Source organism: Octopus sinensis, linkage group LG3 (genome assembly GCF_006345805.1).
Source record: "Octopus sinensis linkage group LG3, ASM634580v1, whole genome shotgun sequence".
Taxonomy (NCBI): Eukaryota; Metazoa; Mollusca; class Cephalopoda; order Octopoda; family Octopodidae; genus Octopus; species Octopus sinensis.
Window position 1 is genome coordinate 50,923,409 of NC_042999.1, and position 17,205 is coordinate 50,940,613.

At 35.9% G+C, this 17,205-nt stretch overlaps 2 long non-coding RNA genes across 4 annotated transcripts in view; one reads left to right on the forward strand and one right to left on the reverse strand.

Annotated features, from left to right (window-relative positions):
* LOC118762443 overlaps positions 1-17,205 on the forward strand; it is a 426,872-nt gene that overhangs the window by 283,072 nt on the left and 126,595 nt on the right. For all 3 annotated transcript variants that reach the window (XR_004998196.1, XR_004998195.1, XR_004998197.1), the window contains exon 3: positions 5,380-5,465. This is a non-coding gene — a long non-coding RNA (uncharacterized LOC118762443). The remainder of the gene's footprint in view (positions 1-5,379; positions 5,466-17,205) is intronic.
* The window catches only part of LOC118762444, a 203,994-nt gene that overhangs the window by 117,835 nt on the left and 68,954 nt on the right, over positions 1-17,205 (reverse strand). The window lies entirely within an intron of this gene.

Below are 17,205 nucleotides of genomic sequence, written 5' to 3' on the forward strand. Positions count from 1 at the left end.
TGTTTGTGTGTCTGTGTTTGTCTGCCCAACATCACTTGACAAACGATGCTGGTGTGTTTACATCCCTGTAACTTAGCAGTTCGGCAAAAGAGACCAATAGAATAAGTACTAGGCTTAACAAAAAAATAACTACTAGGGTTGATTCATCTGCCTAAAAATTCTTCAAAGTGGTGTCCCAGAATGGATGCAGTCTAATAACTAATAGAATAAAAGAAAAATAATGACTGTGGTTAAGAAGTTTATACAAGGCCTCACATTGCATCATCAATGACTCATTTTAAGGATTCTTTCTAGCAATGGCTCTGCTCATATAGGAAAAAGCAGCTACTATACTATGCATGAATGTATGTATGTATGTATACTCTTTTACTTGTTTCAATCATTTGACTGCAGCCATGCTGGAGCACCGCCTATAATCGAGCAACTCGACCCCAGGACTTATTCTTTTGTAAGCCTAGTACTTAATCTATCGGTCTCTTTTGCCGAACCACTAAGTAACGAGGACATAAACTCACCAGCATCGGTTGTCAAGCAATGCTAGGGGGACAAACACAAACACACAAACACACACACGCATATATATATATATACATATATACGACGGGCTTCTTACAGTTTCCGTCTACCAAATTCACTCAACAAGGCTTTGGTTGGTCCGAGGCTATAGTAGAAGACACTTGCCCAAGGTGCCACACAGTGGGACTGAACCCGGAACCATATGGTTGTTAAACAAGCTACTTACCACACAGCCACTCCTGCGCTTATATGTATGTACATATATATATATGTATGTATGTACATGGAGGCACACTGGCCCAGTGGTTAGGGCAGCGGACTTGCAGTCGTAGTCCATGAGGCTCCGGCAGGGGGGGAGGTGAACCCTGCTGTACTCTTTCACCACAACTTTCTCTCACTCTTTCTTCCTGTTTCTGTTGTACCTGTATTTTAAAGGACCAGCCTTGTCACGCTCTGTGTCATGCTCATCATCATCATTGTTCGACTGTGGTCGAGACAATGGAATTTACCATGCTACGCCAGACTTCACGGTCCATCATAGCATTATGGAGGTCCTGTTGCTGGATCCCCGAAAACTACGTTAAGGGTACACACGTCTGTGGAATACTCAGCCACTTGCAAATTAATTTCAGGAGCAGACTGTTCCGTTGATTGGATCAACTGGAACCCTCGTCGTCGTAACCGACGGAGTGCCACATGCCATGTATACATATATATATATATACATATATATATACATATATATATATATATATGTGTGTGTGTGAAGGCACATGGCTCAGTGGTTAGAGCATCGAGCTTACGATCTTGAGGTTGTGAACTCAAATCCCAGACCAGGCTGTGTGTTGTATTCTTGAACAAGACACTTTATTTCACGTTGGTCCAGTTAACTCAGCTGTAGAAATGTGTTGCAATGCCACAGGTGCCAAACTGTATCAGCCTTGGATAACACTGGTGGCGTGGAGAGGGGAGGCTGGTATGCATGGGCGACTGCTGGTCTTCCATAAACAACCTTGCCCAGACTTGTGCCTGGGAGGGTAACTTTCTAGGTGCAATCCCATGGTCAATAATGACCAAAGGGGGTCTCAGACATATATATATATATATATATATATATATATGAGGATATATAGGAGTGGCTGTGTGGTAAGTAGCTTGTTTGCCAACCACATGGTTCCGGGTTCAATCCTAATGCGTGGCACCGTGGGCAAGTGCCTTCTACTCTAGCCACAGGCTGACCAAAGTATTGTGAGTGGATTTGGTAGAAGGAAACAGAAAGAAGCCCGTCGTATATATGTATATATATATATGTGTGCGTGTGTGTTTGTGTGTCTGTGTTTGGCCCCCTAGCATTGCTTGACAACCGATGCTGGTGTGTTTATGTCCCCGTCACTTAGCGGTTCAGTAAAAGAGACCGATAGAATAAGTACTGGGCTTATAAAGAATAAGTCCCGGGGTCGAGTTGCTCAACTAAAGGCGGTGCTCCAGCATGGCCGCAGTGAAATGACTGAAACAAGTAAAAGAGTAAAGGAGTAAAAGAATATGTACACACACACACACATACACGCATGCATATGTATATGTATACATGAACTTTTATGTTCATCACCATTTAGGTGATGGTAATACTATATTTACATATAGGTGGTGAGCTGGCAGAATCATTAGCCTGCTGGGCAAGATGCTTAGCAGAATTTCATCCATCTTTACATCTTCCTGATTTCAAATTCTACCGAGGTTGTGTTTGCCTTTCATCTTTTCGGGGTCAATAAAATAAACACCAGTTGAGGACTGGGGTCAGTGTAATTGACTTACACCTTTCCCCCAATCTTGCTGACCGTGTGCCAAAATTTGAAGCCAGTATTATATTAGCATCACCCATAAACACTACATCTTGTAATTCAACAGTTTTGACATTTTCAACATGTAGCGAGTAGTGAAATAAAAACACATGTATTCAATGCTCTAATGACTGTGCCAATTAATGACTGTGTCAAAATTAATTGAATACAGTGTATTTCATTAAAACATACAATCAAAATGAATTGAAACAATATATTATTTATTAGAAAAATGGTAAAAATTAACTAAAACGGTGTATTTCATTTGAAAAAATGTCATCAAAGGGTTAAATATGTCTTCATTTAGTCTCATAATAAATGTTATTGCTAAATGTTTTAAATGATGCCTTTACAAAATAATTGCCATTCAGTAACTCAAAAATCTTTAAATATCAAATAACTCACGGTGAGTCTTTAAGTTTATCAAGAAGAAGAATAAAATACAAGTTAGACAATTATTACTTGCATTCTATCATTGCACTAATACAGCAGGAATCTATGGCAATAAATGGCTGCTGTACATATAATTCTCAAACAGACATTAACATTAATGGTTTTTCTTTTTTTTTTCTTTTTGTTTTGTTTTAAGCTTGTTTTTTGGGGGTTTTTTTCGATACTATGACAACAGGAATGAAATTATTTTAATGGTTAAAATATATATGTTTTACCAGTTTCCTTATCGGAATTTGTAAAAGTACTTTGGCTTTCGTTTTTTGATGTTTTTCTTGCTGTTTAGCATTTTTCAGTGGTCATGAGACGGGAAGGATCCAAACTAGTATAGCAGAACTGGCTCAGCTAATTAAGATGTTTACCTGATTTATTGCAGATGATATACCTTTACATTCACCATGCCTTAGCTACCTCAGCATGATAATATAATCATAGCTGGCAAAAATGATAGACTGATAATAGCATACAAGCAAAGAATGGTGATATTTGACACCTGGATCTCCTTTTCCTTCATAGCTGAATTTCTATTTTGTCACAGCTACATTGATAAACTCTTATTTTCCTATCTCACCTAGTTATTAGCAGCTTGACTGACAGGTTTGTTTAGATTATCCTATTGAGATATAATAGACTAAAACATGTCCATGGTTTTCCCTTGCATGCAAAAAGTAAAATCACACTTCCATTTCTCTATGCATGTACTCTTTTACTTGTTTCAGTCATTTCGCTGCAGCCATGCTAGAGCACCACCTTTAGTCCAGCAAATTGACCCCAGGACTTATTCTTTGTAAGCCTAGTACTTATTCTATCGGTCTCTTTTGCCGAACTGCTAAGTTATGGGGATGTAAACACACCAGCATTGGTTATCAAGCGATGCTGGGGGTACAAACACAGACACACAAACATATACACACACATACATATATATGCATATATACGATGGGCTTCTTTCAGTTTCCATCTACCAAATCCACTCACAAGGCTTTGGTCGACCCAAGGCTATAGTAGAAGACACTTGCCCAAGGTGCCACACAGTGGGACTGAACTCGGAACTATGTGGTTGGTAAGAAAGCTACTTACCACACAGCTAGTCCTTGAAGGGTTTTAGTAGGACAAATCAACCCTAGTACTAATTTTGTTTTTGTTTTTTGGGTCCTTTTGCTAAACTGCTAAGTTACAGGGATGTAAATACACCAACATTGTGTGTCAAGTAATGGTGGGAGAGAAACACAGACTCAAAGATATATACACACACACACACATTTATGTATATATATAATGGGCTTCTTTCAGTTTCTGCCTACTAAATCCATCAAGACTTTAGTCAGCCTAAGCCATGCAGCAGGACTGAGCTTGGAACCATGTGCTTGGGAAGCAAACATCTTATGATACAGCCATACCCATGCCCTGTATATTGATATTTGTACATGTCTGTATTTGTCTCTCATTGCTTGACAGCCAATGTTGGTTTATTTACCTCCCCATAACTTAGCAGCTCAGCAAAAAGAGACTAAGAGCATAAATGCCATACTTAGAATAAGTACTAAAAACTATTTCACTGACTAAACACTTCAAAGTAGTGCTCCAGCATGGCTCAGTCCAATCACTGAAGTTAGTAAAAGAATAAAAATAAAAAGCAGAAAATGAATACAAAATTTTTAAATATGAATAGTTCACAATGGGGAATTTTGTATCTCAGAATTAGGGATGGTCTCAGGTAGTTTAAAATCAAAAGTGTTTTTAAAAAATTTATAATTCTTTATCCCATGTGCTTATGTATCAGAAATAGTAATATTTAACTGGTTGGCTTTATATGGACTTTCTCTGCATGAGGAAAGGAAGTTGTAATATTGCTATCATTCCCAAAGGTTTTATTTAGCAATATAAAAGAAATAGTTACTAGAAGGATTTTTAAAGAGAGAATGGAAAAAATAAAATGTAAAAGTTTATGAAGGGAGATACAAAGGGGAGAGAACCGCTTTCATCTAAGGATATTGATGAAACAAAACCATTATCTCTCCTTTCATTTGTGAGCAAGATTTTGTCTAATACTAACTCTTTAAAATATATAAATCTATAACAAATAGGTACATTTCTAACATACAGTGTATGGTTTAGGCAGAGGTGGGAAAGGAGAAGGAAGATGATTAAGGGAAAAAAATAGTGACAAAAACTGAAATAATAAGCATACATAAAGTAAAGCAAATTTTCTCAATTTTTATTGTAAATATTTTCTAAGATGTTACTTGTTATGCCTGGAATGGCCATGTGTTAATGCAACTAACTTGTATTGTAGTTATTCATGAAGTAATCTTTCACAACTACGGCATACTCGTACCTCATTGACCCTACAAAATCTAATAATGTGTCAAAGAGTACTTGAACACGACTTTCATATTTATTCTGAAGCAAGAATAACAATGATATTTGCATTTATTTATTGTTTGTTGATTATTTCTTGCTTGTTATTCTTCAAATGCAGATATAAATTCAAAATAAGTTGTTGTTTTATATTTGTTAGTATTATTATTTTAATTTTTTTTTAATTTTGTTTTTTTTTTGTTTTTTTAAGGGAAGGGAAGAAAATGTACAATACAGTAGTAAACAGGAGAAAGAAAAATGAACAGAAAGAGCGACTGAAGTGGAAGAGAAATAAAGGTAAGGATATAGCATAAAAGATAACTTCAGATTTATTACAGATAAAAATAGAGGGGAAGAAAAAAGAAAGATCAATTTATTGAAAGAGAAGTGTGAAAATGTAAAGAAAAATCAAAGAATAAAGAAATGGAATGAAAATAATAGGAATGATAAAATTAAAAAAAAAAAAGAAGTTTTTTTTTAAAACAAAGAAGACAACTGCCACTACAAACTATCATTTGAGCCACCGCAATCAGAAAGTGGAGAGAGATTGAAAACATGAACCACTCACTAGTATTATGGATTATGTATAGAGAGAGATAAAATCCTCAAGGGATCGCTGAGAAAGGAAAATAGAAAATATCTTAGTTATACAATCAATACCACTTGAAAGATCTCAACCACCACTACCATCAATACTACTACTACTACCACCACAACCACTACTACCATTACCCCACTACCACAACCACCACTACCACTGCCAACTACATTAACAGTGAAGTCTTTACTAAACACCTCCTTGTATCAGGCAATCTCCTTTTTGCCTTATTACAATATAGCCAGGCCTCCTTCAAGCAAGAATACATGCTTAAGCTAAGATTAACTTCAGTTTTCTTTTGTGAATGTAATCCCTATTGGAAATAGAATTTTTCCAAAACAAACAAGTTGAATTCTGAGAAAAGAATTATGTAAAGGATAGAAAAAAGTTGCAAAAAAATTATAAAAAGAATAATAATAATGATAATAAATAAAACAGAGAAGAAAAAGAGCAGAACAATTCGTAAGCAATGAAATAGTTTCTCTAATGTTATTATTTTTATTTTATATCAAACAAAATAGAAGAAAGAAGTAGATTTTTTTAATAGCATGCTCTGTAGAATAGGAGCATATTTTTAAATGATAAGTGAATATTTATTGTTAATTTATAAAGGTTAGTGGAAATAACTGAAATGAATTAATTATGCATATTTGTGAAAATCTTTTTAGAATCAAGACTTTAGTTCTTGGTTATTCGATTTGAGAATAGGCAACGTAAACTAACCAATGAAAATAAAAGTAAAAGAAATTAAGAAAAATATTAAAATGTCAAAGTAATAAAAATTGAATTAGAATTTTTTTTTTTTTTTGAATATTCAGAATATTGTCTAGCTGAATATTTTAGAAGAGAAGACTTTTCTCAGTAGAATGTGAGAATGTTTGAAAATAATATTCTTCTTCTCTCTTATCTCAATAAGAAGAGGTGAAGTGTGTCACTGACAGAGCTGAAAAATGCTGAGATTTTTTTGTTATCATCATCATAATCATCTTTTAATCTATCGTCATTTCTTTCATGTTTAAATGGATCAGACAGATCAACAAAGTCATGCAGTGTGTTGTGTCATTGAGGAAGGCATTTTATTTCATGTTGCTCCAGTCCACTCACTTGGCAAAAATGAGTAGTACCTGTAATTCAAAGGACCGGCCTTCTCACATGCTGTATCACTCTGGATTTCCCTGAGAACTTATGTTATGGGTACACAGATCTATTGAGTGCTCTGTCACTTGCACGTTAATTTCCAGATCAACTGCAACTCTTATCATTGCAATTGACAAAGTGCCAGTTTATATCATCATCATCATCATCATTTAACATCTGCTTTCCATGTGTGTGAGTGTGCGTGCATGCGTGCGTGCATGCGTGCGTGCATGCGTGCGTGCCTGCGTGTGTCTGGGTTCTTATTCCTAAGGTATTTTTCAAAATTTCCCCAAGACACTTGATGAAGGCTGGAGGGGTTATCAGCCGAAACGTGTTAGCAACAAACAAGATGAGGATAAATATCCGTCAAATGTAAATAGTGTAAATAATGTAAAATAATATCCTTTTTATCAAAATCTTAGTATGGTTACAACTGTCTGATGAATGGTAACATGAAACTTATAGTAACAGATTGTGAAAATTTTTTTAGGCTTTAATGAAAGTATGCACACACATATATATATATATATATATATATATATATATATATATATATATATATATATATGTATATATATATATTTATACATTCAAAATGTGACCGCGTGTGTACTGTTGGCGATTTTTTTTCCTCTGTCTTCCCTTCTCTGGATCTTTCCTTCTCCTATGTTTCCGACGAAGAGCTCCACTCGAAACGTTAAACCCTCCTTCTTTCCTTCTTTCCTGAGCATCCAATAATACTATATTTGTTCCACGTCCTCGCGTTGTTGTGTTTTTTTGTGCTTTCATGTTTGGATTAACTGTATATATATATATATATATATACATATATATATATACCAGGCTTTAAATAAAAAGTAAGTGCTGAGTTCACCTGTGCTAGTGCCACATAAAAAGCACTGAGTCCACATTGCAGGGTGGTTGGTGTTAGGAAGGGAATCCAACCACAAAAACCCTGCCAAAACAGACACAGTAGCCTCGGGTAGTCTTCTACCTGGCTGGCTCCTGTCAACTGTCCTACCCATGCATGCATGGAAGATGGATGTTAAACAATGATGGCAATGATGATGATGAGGAGGATGATATATATTCAAGTATATATCCAAGTAAATTAAAAGCAAGCAGTGTAGTATGTTTTATTTGAAAGCACATTGTAGCTCATGAAAATTCGGTCAGCTGTTATTTATTTCTATAGTAACCTTGATCCGGCTGACCAATGATAGAAAATATTGCAGCCTATTTTTTCTTTATAATTGGTAGGATGTCATTTGAGCAAGATGTGTCTGTTATTTTAAATAGGTCAAGTGATGGCAAAGAAACTACCTTGTTAAAACTGTTCTATATTTTTGAGTTGAGGAATTATTTACATTATTTACATTATTTACATCCATGAGTGTAGTGGGTGCTTTTTACGTGCCACCCACACAGGTGCCAGATGGGGCTGGCAAACGGCCACAGACGGATGGTGCTTTTTACGTGCCACCGGCACGGGGGCCAGGCGGGGCTGGCAATGGCCACGATCGGATGGTGCTTTTTATGTGCCACCGGCACGGGGGCCAGGCGAGGCTGGCAACGGCCACGAACGGATGTTTATGTGTCTTTGTTTGTCCTCCAACATTGCTTGAGAACCGATGCTGGTGTGTTTGCATCCCCATAACTTAGCGGTTCAGCAAAAGAGACCGATAGAATAAGTACTAGGCTTACAAAGAATAAGTCCTGGGGTCGATTTGCTCGACTAAAGGCGGTGCTCCAGCATGGCCGCAGTCAAATGACTGAAACAAGTAAAAGAGCAATACTCCATGTTATTTACTTCATTTCAGTTAGCTACAGAGAAGAGGAAGATTACAAGCAATAAATGTCATGAAATTGCCATCTTAAGACTGTAAAAATTAAATCCAAACAGTCTATGTGAACTCCAGCAGATTGTGAAAAGATTAACTTGAATACAAACTGCTGTTATATCTACTGTGTGATTTGAGCTAGCTTAATACTATGTGTAGCATAACTAGATTTAGCTAATTGATGCTGACTTTCAAATAAAGACAATAATTGTGGAGATGATGCTGGGGAAAAATGCTAATAATTGATGGAGTTAATCTGTTTGTTTCTATATATAATATACCAATTAAGAATAATTTTTCTTTACCTTAATTATTATTCTGAAAGTATTTTAAAGTTTGTTTCTTTATTAACTTTCAGTCAGTTGAAGTGTTTAACAATTCAGTTTCCAAGAATTGGATCAGAGTACACATAGTAACACACACATACATGCATACACTCACATACATGCAAACACACACACACAACAAATACACACACATGCACCACACAAGTATTTATTTAACTCACCAACTTTTTGCAAGAACAAGGAAATAATTCACACATTATAGAGAAAAAGAACAATTTCAAAAAGCAGGAGACAAATCAGCATGTATTATTGGTTTACATACTAGAGATATAAAGTCTCTTTAATCAAATCTGTTCAAAAATAAAATGAAACTAAGGTATCCATGGTTTTTAGTACAAAATTCTAATTAAACATATCCTGTCTTATTTTTCAATCACTGCTTTATAATTGAAGCAAAAGAACAAAGTCACCATGATACTTCAACAGTGAGGAGCATATCAACAATATGGGAAAATACATTTTCTTTGTGATTAATGTAATTAACATAGAAAATAATTACTTCATAATGCCCATCACTTTACAGAGTGTACTGGGTACTTTTTATGTGGCACCAGCACCAGTGGGGTTGCCAAGTAACTTACAAGACAAAGACCCTGCTGGGAGATGGAGTGGTATTGAGTGAGATGGCTTTGTGCCAGTTGAGAGGTTAAAGTATATGCTTCAATGTTATGACATAACATTAAAATACCTGTAGTAGTAGCATCAGTAAAGAGTAACACTGGAAATTTCATAAGCTGTAAATAATAATTTCTGACATATAAACAAGGCCAGAAATTTAGGGGAAAGAGAAGATTCATGATTGGTATCTTTATTTTATTGAACCCAGAAGGATGAAATGCCAAACTAATCATGGCAGGATTTGACCTAAGAGCTAGGAAAAATATTGCAATGCATTTTTTCCAATGGTGTAATGATTCTATTAGTCCAACATCTTATATGTTCAGCAAATAATGGTTTCAAATTTTGACACAAGGCCAGCAATTTAGGGGGAGGGGTAAGTCTATTACATCAACCCCAGTGCTCAACTGATACTTACTTTATTGACCATGAAAGGATGGAAGGCAAAGTTGACTCTCATACAGGCATGCAGCCAAGATTTTTAGAGGAGAACATTGGATGTAGAAAATGACCAACGAGGAACTCTAATGTTATCTACCCCAACTGACCAATCAGATAGCAGTAAACAGTTGCAACTTGCTGAACACTGTTTGAGACATCTAGAGTTGTAAAGTAGCAGGAAAACTCTAAAACAGCCAGCCTTAGCTGAATATGTAACTTTGGTTATAGTCATTGGATCTAATTTTTACAATATCGAGCTTGCTGTCACTGCCAAAACAGTAATTTTAACAGAAATAGCGATCTGCCCCAATTGACAATCAGATAGCGGAAAAACAGTTGCAGTTTATTCAGCTAAAATTCTTTAAGGCAGTGCCCCAGCATGGCCACAGTCTAATGACTGAAAGAAGTAAAAGTCAAAAGACTATGTACCGTATGGTATTTCTTCCAGGACAGTAACTATTATTACTACTACGCACACACACACAAACACACACATATATACATATATATCCAACTTCAAAACCATTATAGAAATAGTAACATTAGCTGAGAGCTTAGCTATAAACATACTAATGCTAATAAGTTAGTTTCATTAGTATTGTATTTTCCAAAATGTCATTTCCCCTTCAAACAGTTGTTCATCAATAATATTTTAGAATTTGTGTAACATGTTATTTGCCAACACAAAAATTGCCATCAGAGGTCAATGCCAAAATTGGGTGAGAAAGAGAATTTGTTTTCGTTTATAGAATAATATTGGTTGTCTTTTTTTAAAAAACAAATAAATATTATAACTCTAACCTTATTTTCTTTTGGCAACTGGTCAGGTGTTTCGTTTATGGAGTTAATTGCCATTTACAAGGAATGGTTTAATAAGGAGAAAAAACAAGATGTTCAAAATTTATAGGAAGTGTATTTCTCACCTTCTACATAACAGATGTTACTGAACTGAACTAACAGAAACTATTACATGATTGGTTGACCAACAAGAAATAGCAACTAAGTTCTCCTCAACCCATATCCTATGATTTGAAAAAAAAAAGGAAGCTTCATTGAATAATGTAGTCTTTCCCCTCTCTTGACTCCAACTAGCATTATCTATTTGGAGTTGAAGGTGGTGAGCTGGCAGAATCGCTAGCATGCAGAGGAAAATGCTTAGCAACATTTTATCCATCCTCACATCCTGAGTTCAAATTCTGCCACGGTCAACTTTGCCTTTCATCCATGCAAGATTGATTAAATAAGTACCAGTTGAACACTGAGGTTGATGTAATCCCACAAACTTGATGGCCTTGTCTAGGCCAGTCGGTTGGCAAATGCAGTACTTCTTAGAGGGACGGGTGGAGCGATAACAGGCCTGTGATGCGCTTAGATGTCCGGGGCCACATGCACACTACACTGGAGGTATCAGCAGGCGTGTCTCCCCCAGCCCAAGAGAGTCAGAAAACCTCTGAACCACCTCCCGTGATAGGAATTGGGGCCTGGAACCAACCTACCTGGAGTTGGGCTTTGTTTCAAGAATTCGCCTTGGGCTGGCCAAAGTGCCTTGGACTGACCAAAGCCTTATGAGTGAAAGAAGCCTGCTATATGAGTGTGTGATGGGGGAGAGGTGTGTAAACATGTCATGTGTGTGTGTCTTTACATCTGTGTTTGTCCCCCAACCACTGTTTGACAATTAGTGTTGGTGTGTTTAGGACCCTGTAACTTAATGGTTCAGCAAAAGAGGCCAGCCAATAGAATAAGTACCAGCAAAAGAGGCCAATAGAGCAAGTACTGATGTTGATTCATTTGTCTAAAAACATTCTTCAAGATAGTGCCCCAGCATGGCCACGGACTAATAAGTGAAACAAGTAAATGATGAAAGACAAAAAGATAAGAGATGAAATTCAAATTTAGAAGAAAAATCTTCAGTATAACATGTTTGAAAAAACCCCCCCCAAAAAAAACAGCTCTCTATTTATATGCACACATAAGTTCAACCTCATGATTGTAAGCTCGACGCTCTAACCACTGAGCCATGCACCTTCACATATGTACATACATAGTACAGAAGCATATGAACAATCAGCTCACTGTAATGTCCTCTATCAAAAAACTGTCATCCATGTAACCAATATAGATATTTACACACACACACACACACACACATGTAAGAAAGCAATTGACTGTATTTTGTTATGGAGAAAATCTGTGTGTGTGCACGAATGTGTGTATGTGTGTGTGTGTGTGTCATTACACACACACACACTGTGGCCATGAAGGGGTATTGGATTGAGGAATATTATTTGAACGAAATTATCCCAGTAATTATTCTAAAGTTTGAAGCCTAATACTTGTTCATACGGTCTCTTTTGCCAAACTGGAAAGTTATGGGGATATAAACACACCATCACCAGCTGTCAATCTGTAGCTAGGAAAAAGCACAAATAAAGACACACACGCACGCACGCACACACACACACACACACACAACACACACACACACACACACACACACACACACATACATACATACATACATACATACATACTGGAGTGGCTGTGTGGTAAGTAGCCTGCTTACCAACCACAAGGTTCCGGGTTCAGTCCCACTGCATGACACCTTGAGCAAGTGTCTTCTACTATAGTGTCGGGCCATCCAAAGCCTTGTGAGTGGATTTGGTAGACGAAAACTGAAAGAAGCCCATTGTGTGTGTGTGTGTGTGTCAGTGTTTGTCTCCCCCAACATCTCTTGACAACCGATGCTGGTGTGTTTATGTCCCCGTAACTTAGAGGTTCGGCAAAAAGAGGCCAATAGAATAAGTACTAGGCGTACAAAGAATAAGTCCTGGGGTCGATTTGCTTGGCTAAAAGGTGGTGCTCCAGCATGGCCACTGTCAAATGACTGAAACAAGTAAAGACTAAAAGAATACATATGAAAGGCTTCTTTCAGTTTCCCATCTACCAAATCCACTCACAAGGTTTTGGTCAGCCCAAAGTTATAATAGAAGACACAAGGTGCCATACTGACTGAACCCAGAACCATCTGATTGGGAAGTAAACTTCTAACCACAGAGCCTGTATATAACTTTTTAAAGTTACTGCCACAGACTTTCTATAGAATTTAAAGCCAGCGCTGGAAATTACACTGTTTCATATATGAACACATCTTCATAAAGAATGTGAATGACGATAAAAACAATAGGTAATGCGTGTATACATATATTTCAGGAATTCTGCTCCTTCTTCAGCACAACATGCAACCCATTAACTATCCATGAACACATTGCTTGAATAGCCACTAAATTTAGTGGTGTAACACAATTGGAAATACCAGTTTTAGATGTTAAACTCACTCCTGGCAACTTGTATGTACCATATGTGTATACACCCTTAACTTATTTTTCTCTCTTTGATCACATTGTTTGCATAGCATATTCGTGATGGAAATGTCATAACTTTAAGAGAAAGCTCTAATTTCTATTGAAAATTTGTAGAGATGATTTATGCTAACACCTCGCATGGCACCTTGGGCAAGTGTCTTCTACTATAGCCTCGGGCCGACCACAGCCATGTGAGTGGATTTGGTAGATGGAAACCAAAAGAAGCCCATCGTATATATGTATGTATATATATATATATATATATATGTATGTATGTGTGTGTATATGTTTGTGTGTCTGTGTTTGTCACCCCAACATCGCTTGACAACTGATGCTGGTGTGTTTACGTCCCCATAACTTAGTGGTTCAGCAAAAAGAACGATAGAATAAGTAACTAGGCTTACAAAGAATAAGTCCTGGGGACGATTTGCTCGACTAAAGGTGGTGCTTCACCATGGCCACAGTCAAATGACTGAAACAAGTAAAAGAGTATATGTTGGTGTGTACCCTTGTTTTAATACCATTTGATGACTATAAACAATCACTGCCATACAAGCAATGATGTTCGCTTCCAGTTTTCCACGAAGAACACACCTAGCAATGTGTGTTATTACCTTACTTGGAAACAAGTGAAGGTTGGTGACAGAAAAGGCATCCATCAGTAAAAACACTGCATCTACAAATTCCATTGAAACATGATGATGATGATGACGATAATGATGATAATGACAATGAGAAATACCTTGAAGCTAGCATTTCCAGCATAACTTCAGCCACAATCGCTCTAGCCAACTAAAGAGCTTGCCTATGTAGTTTGTTAAAACTCAAAATCACGATCTTGTGATCATTGATCTTGTGAAATTGAATCCTAAAAACAATCTCATTTTTATTTCATAATCACTGCAATTACCATCATCAGCATCTATTTTGTTTCCTTTTTCTATGATTGCATCAAGTAGTTTTAAAAATTATATTCCTTTGAGTTTTTTTTTTTTTTCTTCTCTTGTTTATACATTTATTTATTCATTTTTCTTCTCTGCCAATCCATTCTTTAGTACAGGTCATCTCACTGCAGATAATTTTTCTTGTCTAGGTTTGCTCTCAAAACAATTTAATAATATTTTTTTTTAAATAAATGTTTATATGTTTATATAAATAAACTTTTTGAATTATTTCAATCATACAAATTACCTTGTGAAAAAAAAAAAAATGAAAATATTGTTTGTTTTGTTTTCTCAAAAAAATCTCTGTGATATTGAAATTGTGTGCATTTTGAAGAATATATTGATTTGGTTCAATGATTATGGTAGATGGCAGACACAGGAATTAAAATTACTGAAATGTTGCAGGGAAAATATATATATATGTATACATATTTCTGAGTGTTCATTGACATCAGGTTATATTTCTGAATTGATGCAAATCAATGTTATTTTGAATCTAAATTACTTCCAAAAGTATTTTAAAAGAAGTTTTACACTTAAAGAATGTAAAAATTAGAAGTGTTTTTTAAAGTGATAAAATTTAAAAAGTTGAAATGAAGATTCAAATAATTTATAGATTAAAATAGAAATATATAAATAATATAAATAATATTTTGAATAAGGTTTCTGATTAGAACCAAAAAAACAAAACATCCCTATCAGTAATTATTAATGCTATTTTCAATAGCTGATTTTTGCCAAAAATTTTAGCTATATTTTCTTTTAATCAATAAGAAAACTCAAATTCTGTCCCATTTGGTATTTCCTTATCAGTTACCAGTTGTTGTTAATCAAGAAGTTGTATGGTATATTTAGTATCTTGTTGCAAAAGTAATAATTCACAAATTATCTACAAATATATGTGTGTATATGTTGAGTATCTTTTATGTTTTAATTAGTATTTAGTAAAGTTCATAGAAGAGTAAGGAGTGAAGAATTTAATGTCATGGAGCTCTGATTCTTTGTATGTTACTGAGGAAAAGAGACAGAAAGGGATTATCCCTTGGATTGTGGACAAATAAAATTGTACTTTGTAGTATGTGAGATATTTTATCCTGAATTCAAATCTTACCATGATCAGCTTCACTTTCCATTGTCACAGGGTCAAGGAAATAAGTACTACTTAAGTATTCAGGTTACTCTAATTTATTGTAGCCTACCTCAAAAACTGATTTGTGGTAGTCTTGTGTCCATATTAAAAATTCTCGTTACTTTGAGTAAAACATAATTGTGCTGTTTTAACCAGAGTATAATGGTGATCATCATCATCATCATCATCATCATCATCATCATCATCATCACCATCATTTAATGTTCGCTTTCCATGCTAGCATAGGTTGGATGATTTGACTGAGGACTGGCGAACCAGATGGCTGTACCAGGCTCCAATCTGATCTGGCAGAGATTCTACAGCTGGATGCCCTTCCTAACGCCAACAACTCCGAGAGTGTAGTGGGTGCTTTTACGTGCCACTCAGGCGATACTGGCAACGGCCATGCTCAAATGATGAAGAGCCAGTCCAGTGGAACTGGTAATGACCTCGCTCTAATGTATTTTTCACACACCAGTAAGGCAACGCTGGTAACGATCACGCTTGAATGGTGCTTTTTACGTGCCACCGGCATGGAAGCCAGTTAGCTGCTTTGGCAACAATCATGCTCAGACAGTGCTCTTAGCACGGATGTCAGTCATTGAACTTGATTTTGATTTCACTTGACTCAAGCAGAGTTTAGTGTCCAATGAAGGAAAGGTATGCATAAATGGGCTGGTTACACCCCTTGCATAGGCCATGAGGTTATGGTCTCACTTGGCTTGCCGGGTCTTTTCAAGCACAGCATATTTTGAGAAAAAAGCATCTTATGTCATTTTGAGCTAAGTATCATTGTATTATTCTAAGCTGAGTATCCTTTTATCATTTTGAGCTAAGCATTATTATGCCATTTTAAGATGAGCGTATTATGTTATTTTGGGCTGAGAATCACTGAGCTATTTTGAATTGAGCATCTCCATGCTATTTTGCACTGAACAACATTGTGCTGTTTTGAGCTGAGCATTGATTGTGCTGTTTTGAGCCGAGCATTGATTCTGCTGTTTTGAGCTGAGCATAAATTGTACCATTTTGAGCTCAGCACATATTGTGCTATTTTGAGCTGAACATAAAGTGCACCATTTTGAGCTGAGTATCAATTATATTATTTTGAACTAAGCATAAATTGTGCCATTTTGAACTCAGTATCATCAATTATATTTTGAACTAAGTATAAATTATGCCATATTGAGCTGAGCATCAATTGTATCATTTTGAGCTGAGCATCCTTGTGTCATTTTTAGTTGAGTATTCTCATGACATTTTCAATCTACTGGAATTCTTTTATGTTGTTCCCATTATCTATAAAACTCTAAATCCTACAACTCAAAATTCTCTCCACTCCACACACACTATAATGAGATACTCTGAGTCTAATTTAGAAACTATCCTGAGAAAATGGAATCATTTTAGTACGCATAAACAGCAAAAGTACTTTATGGAGAAATGTGCAAATTCTAACAACATTTCCTTATTTCCAGCATCCGTATAATATTTCACAACTACCACAGAACAAATTATCGACAATCAATGACCTGTGAATTACGAGTTTAAATGCAAATTATTCTCACTTGTCATATACTGAGATTAATCAGATTAATTAAGATTAAATCTGTGAGCTGT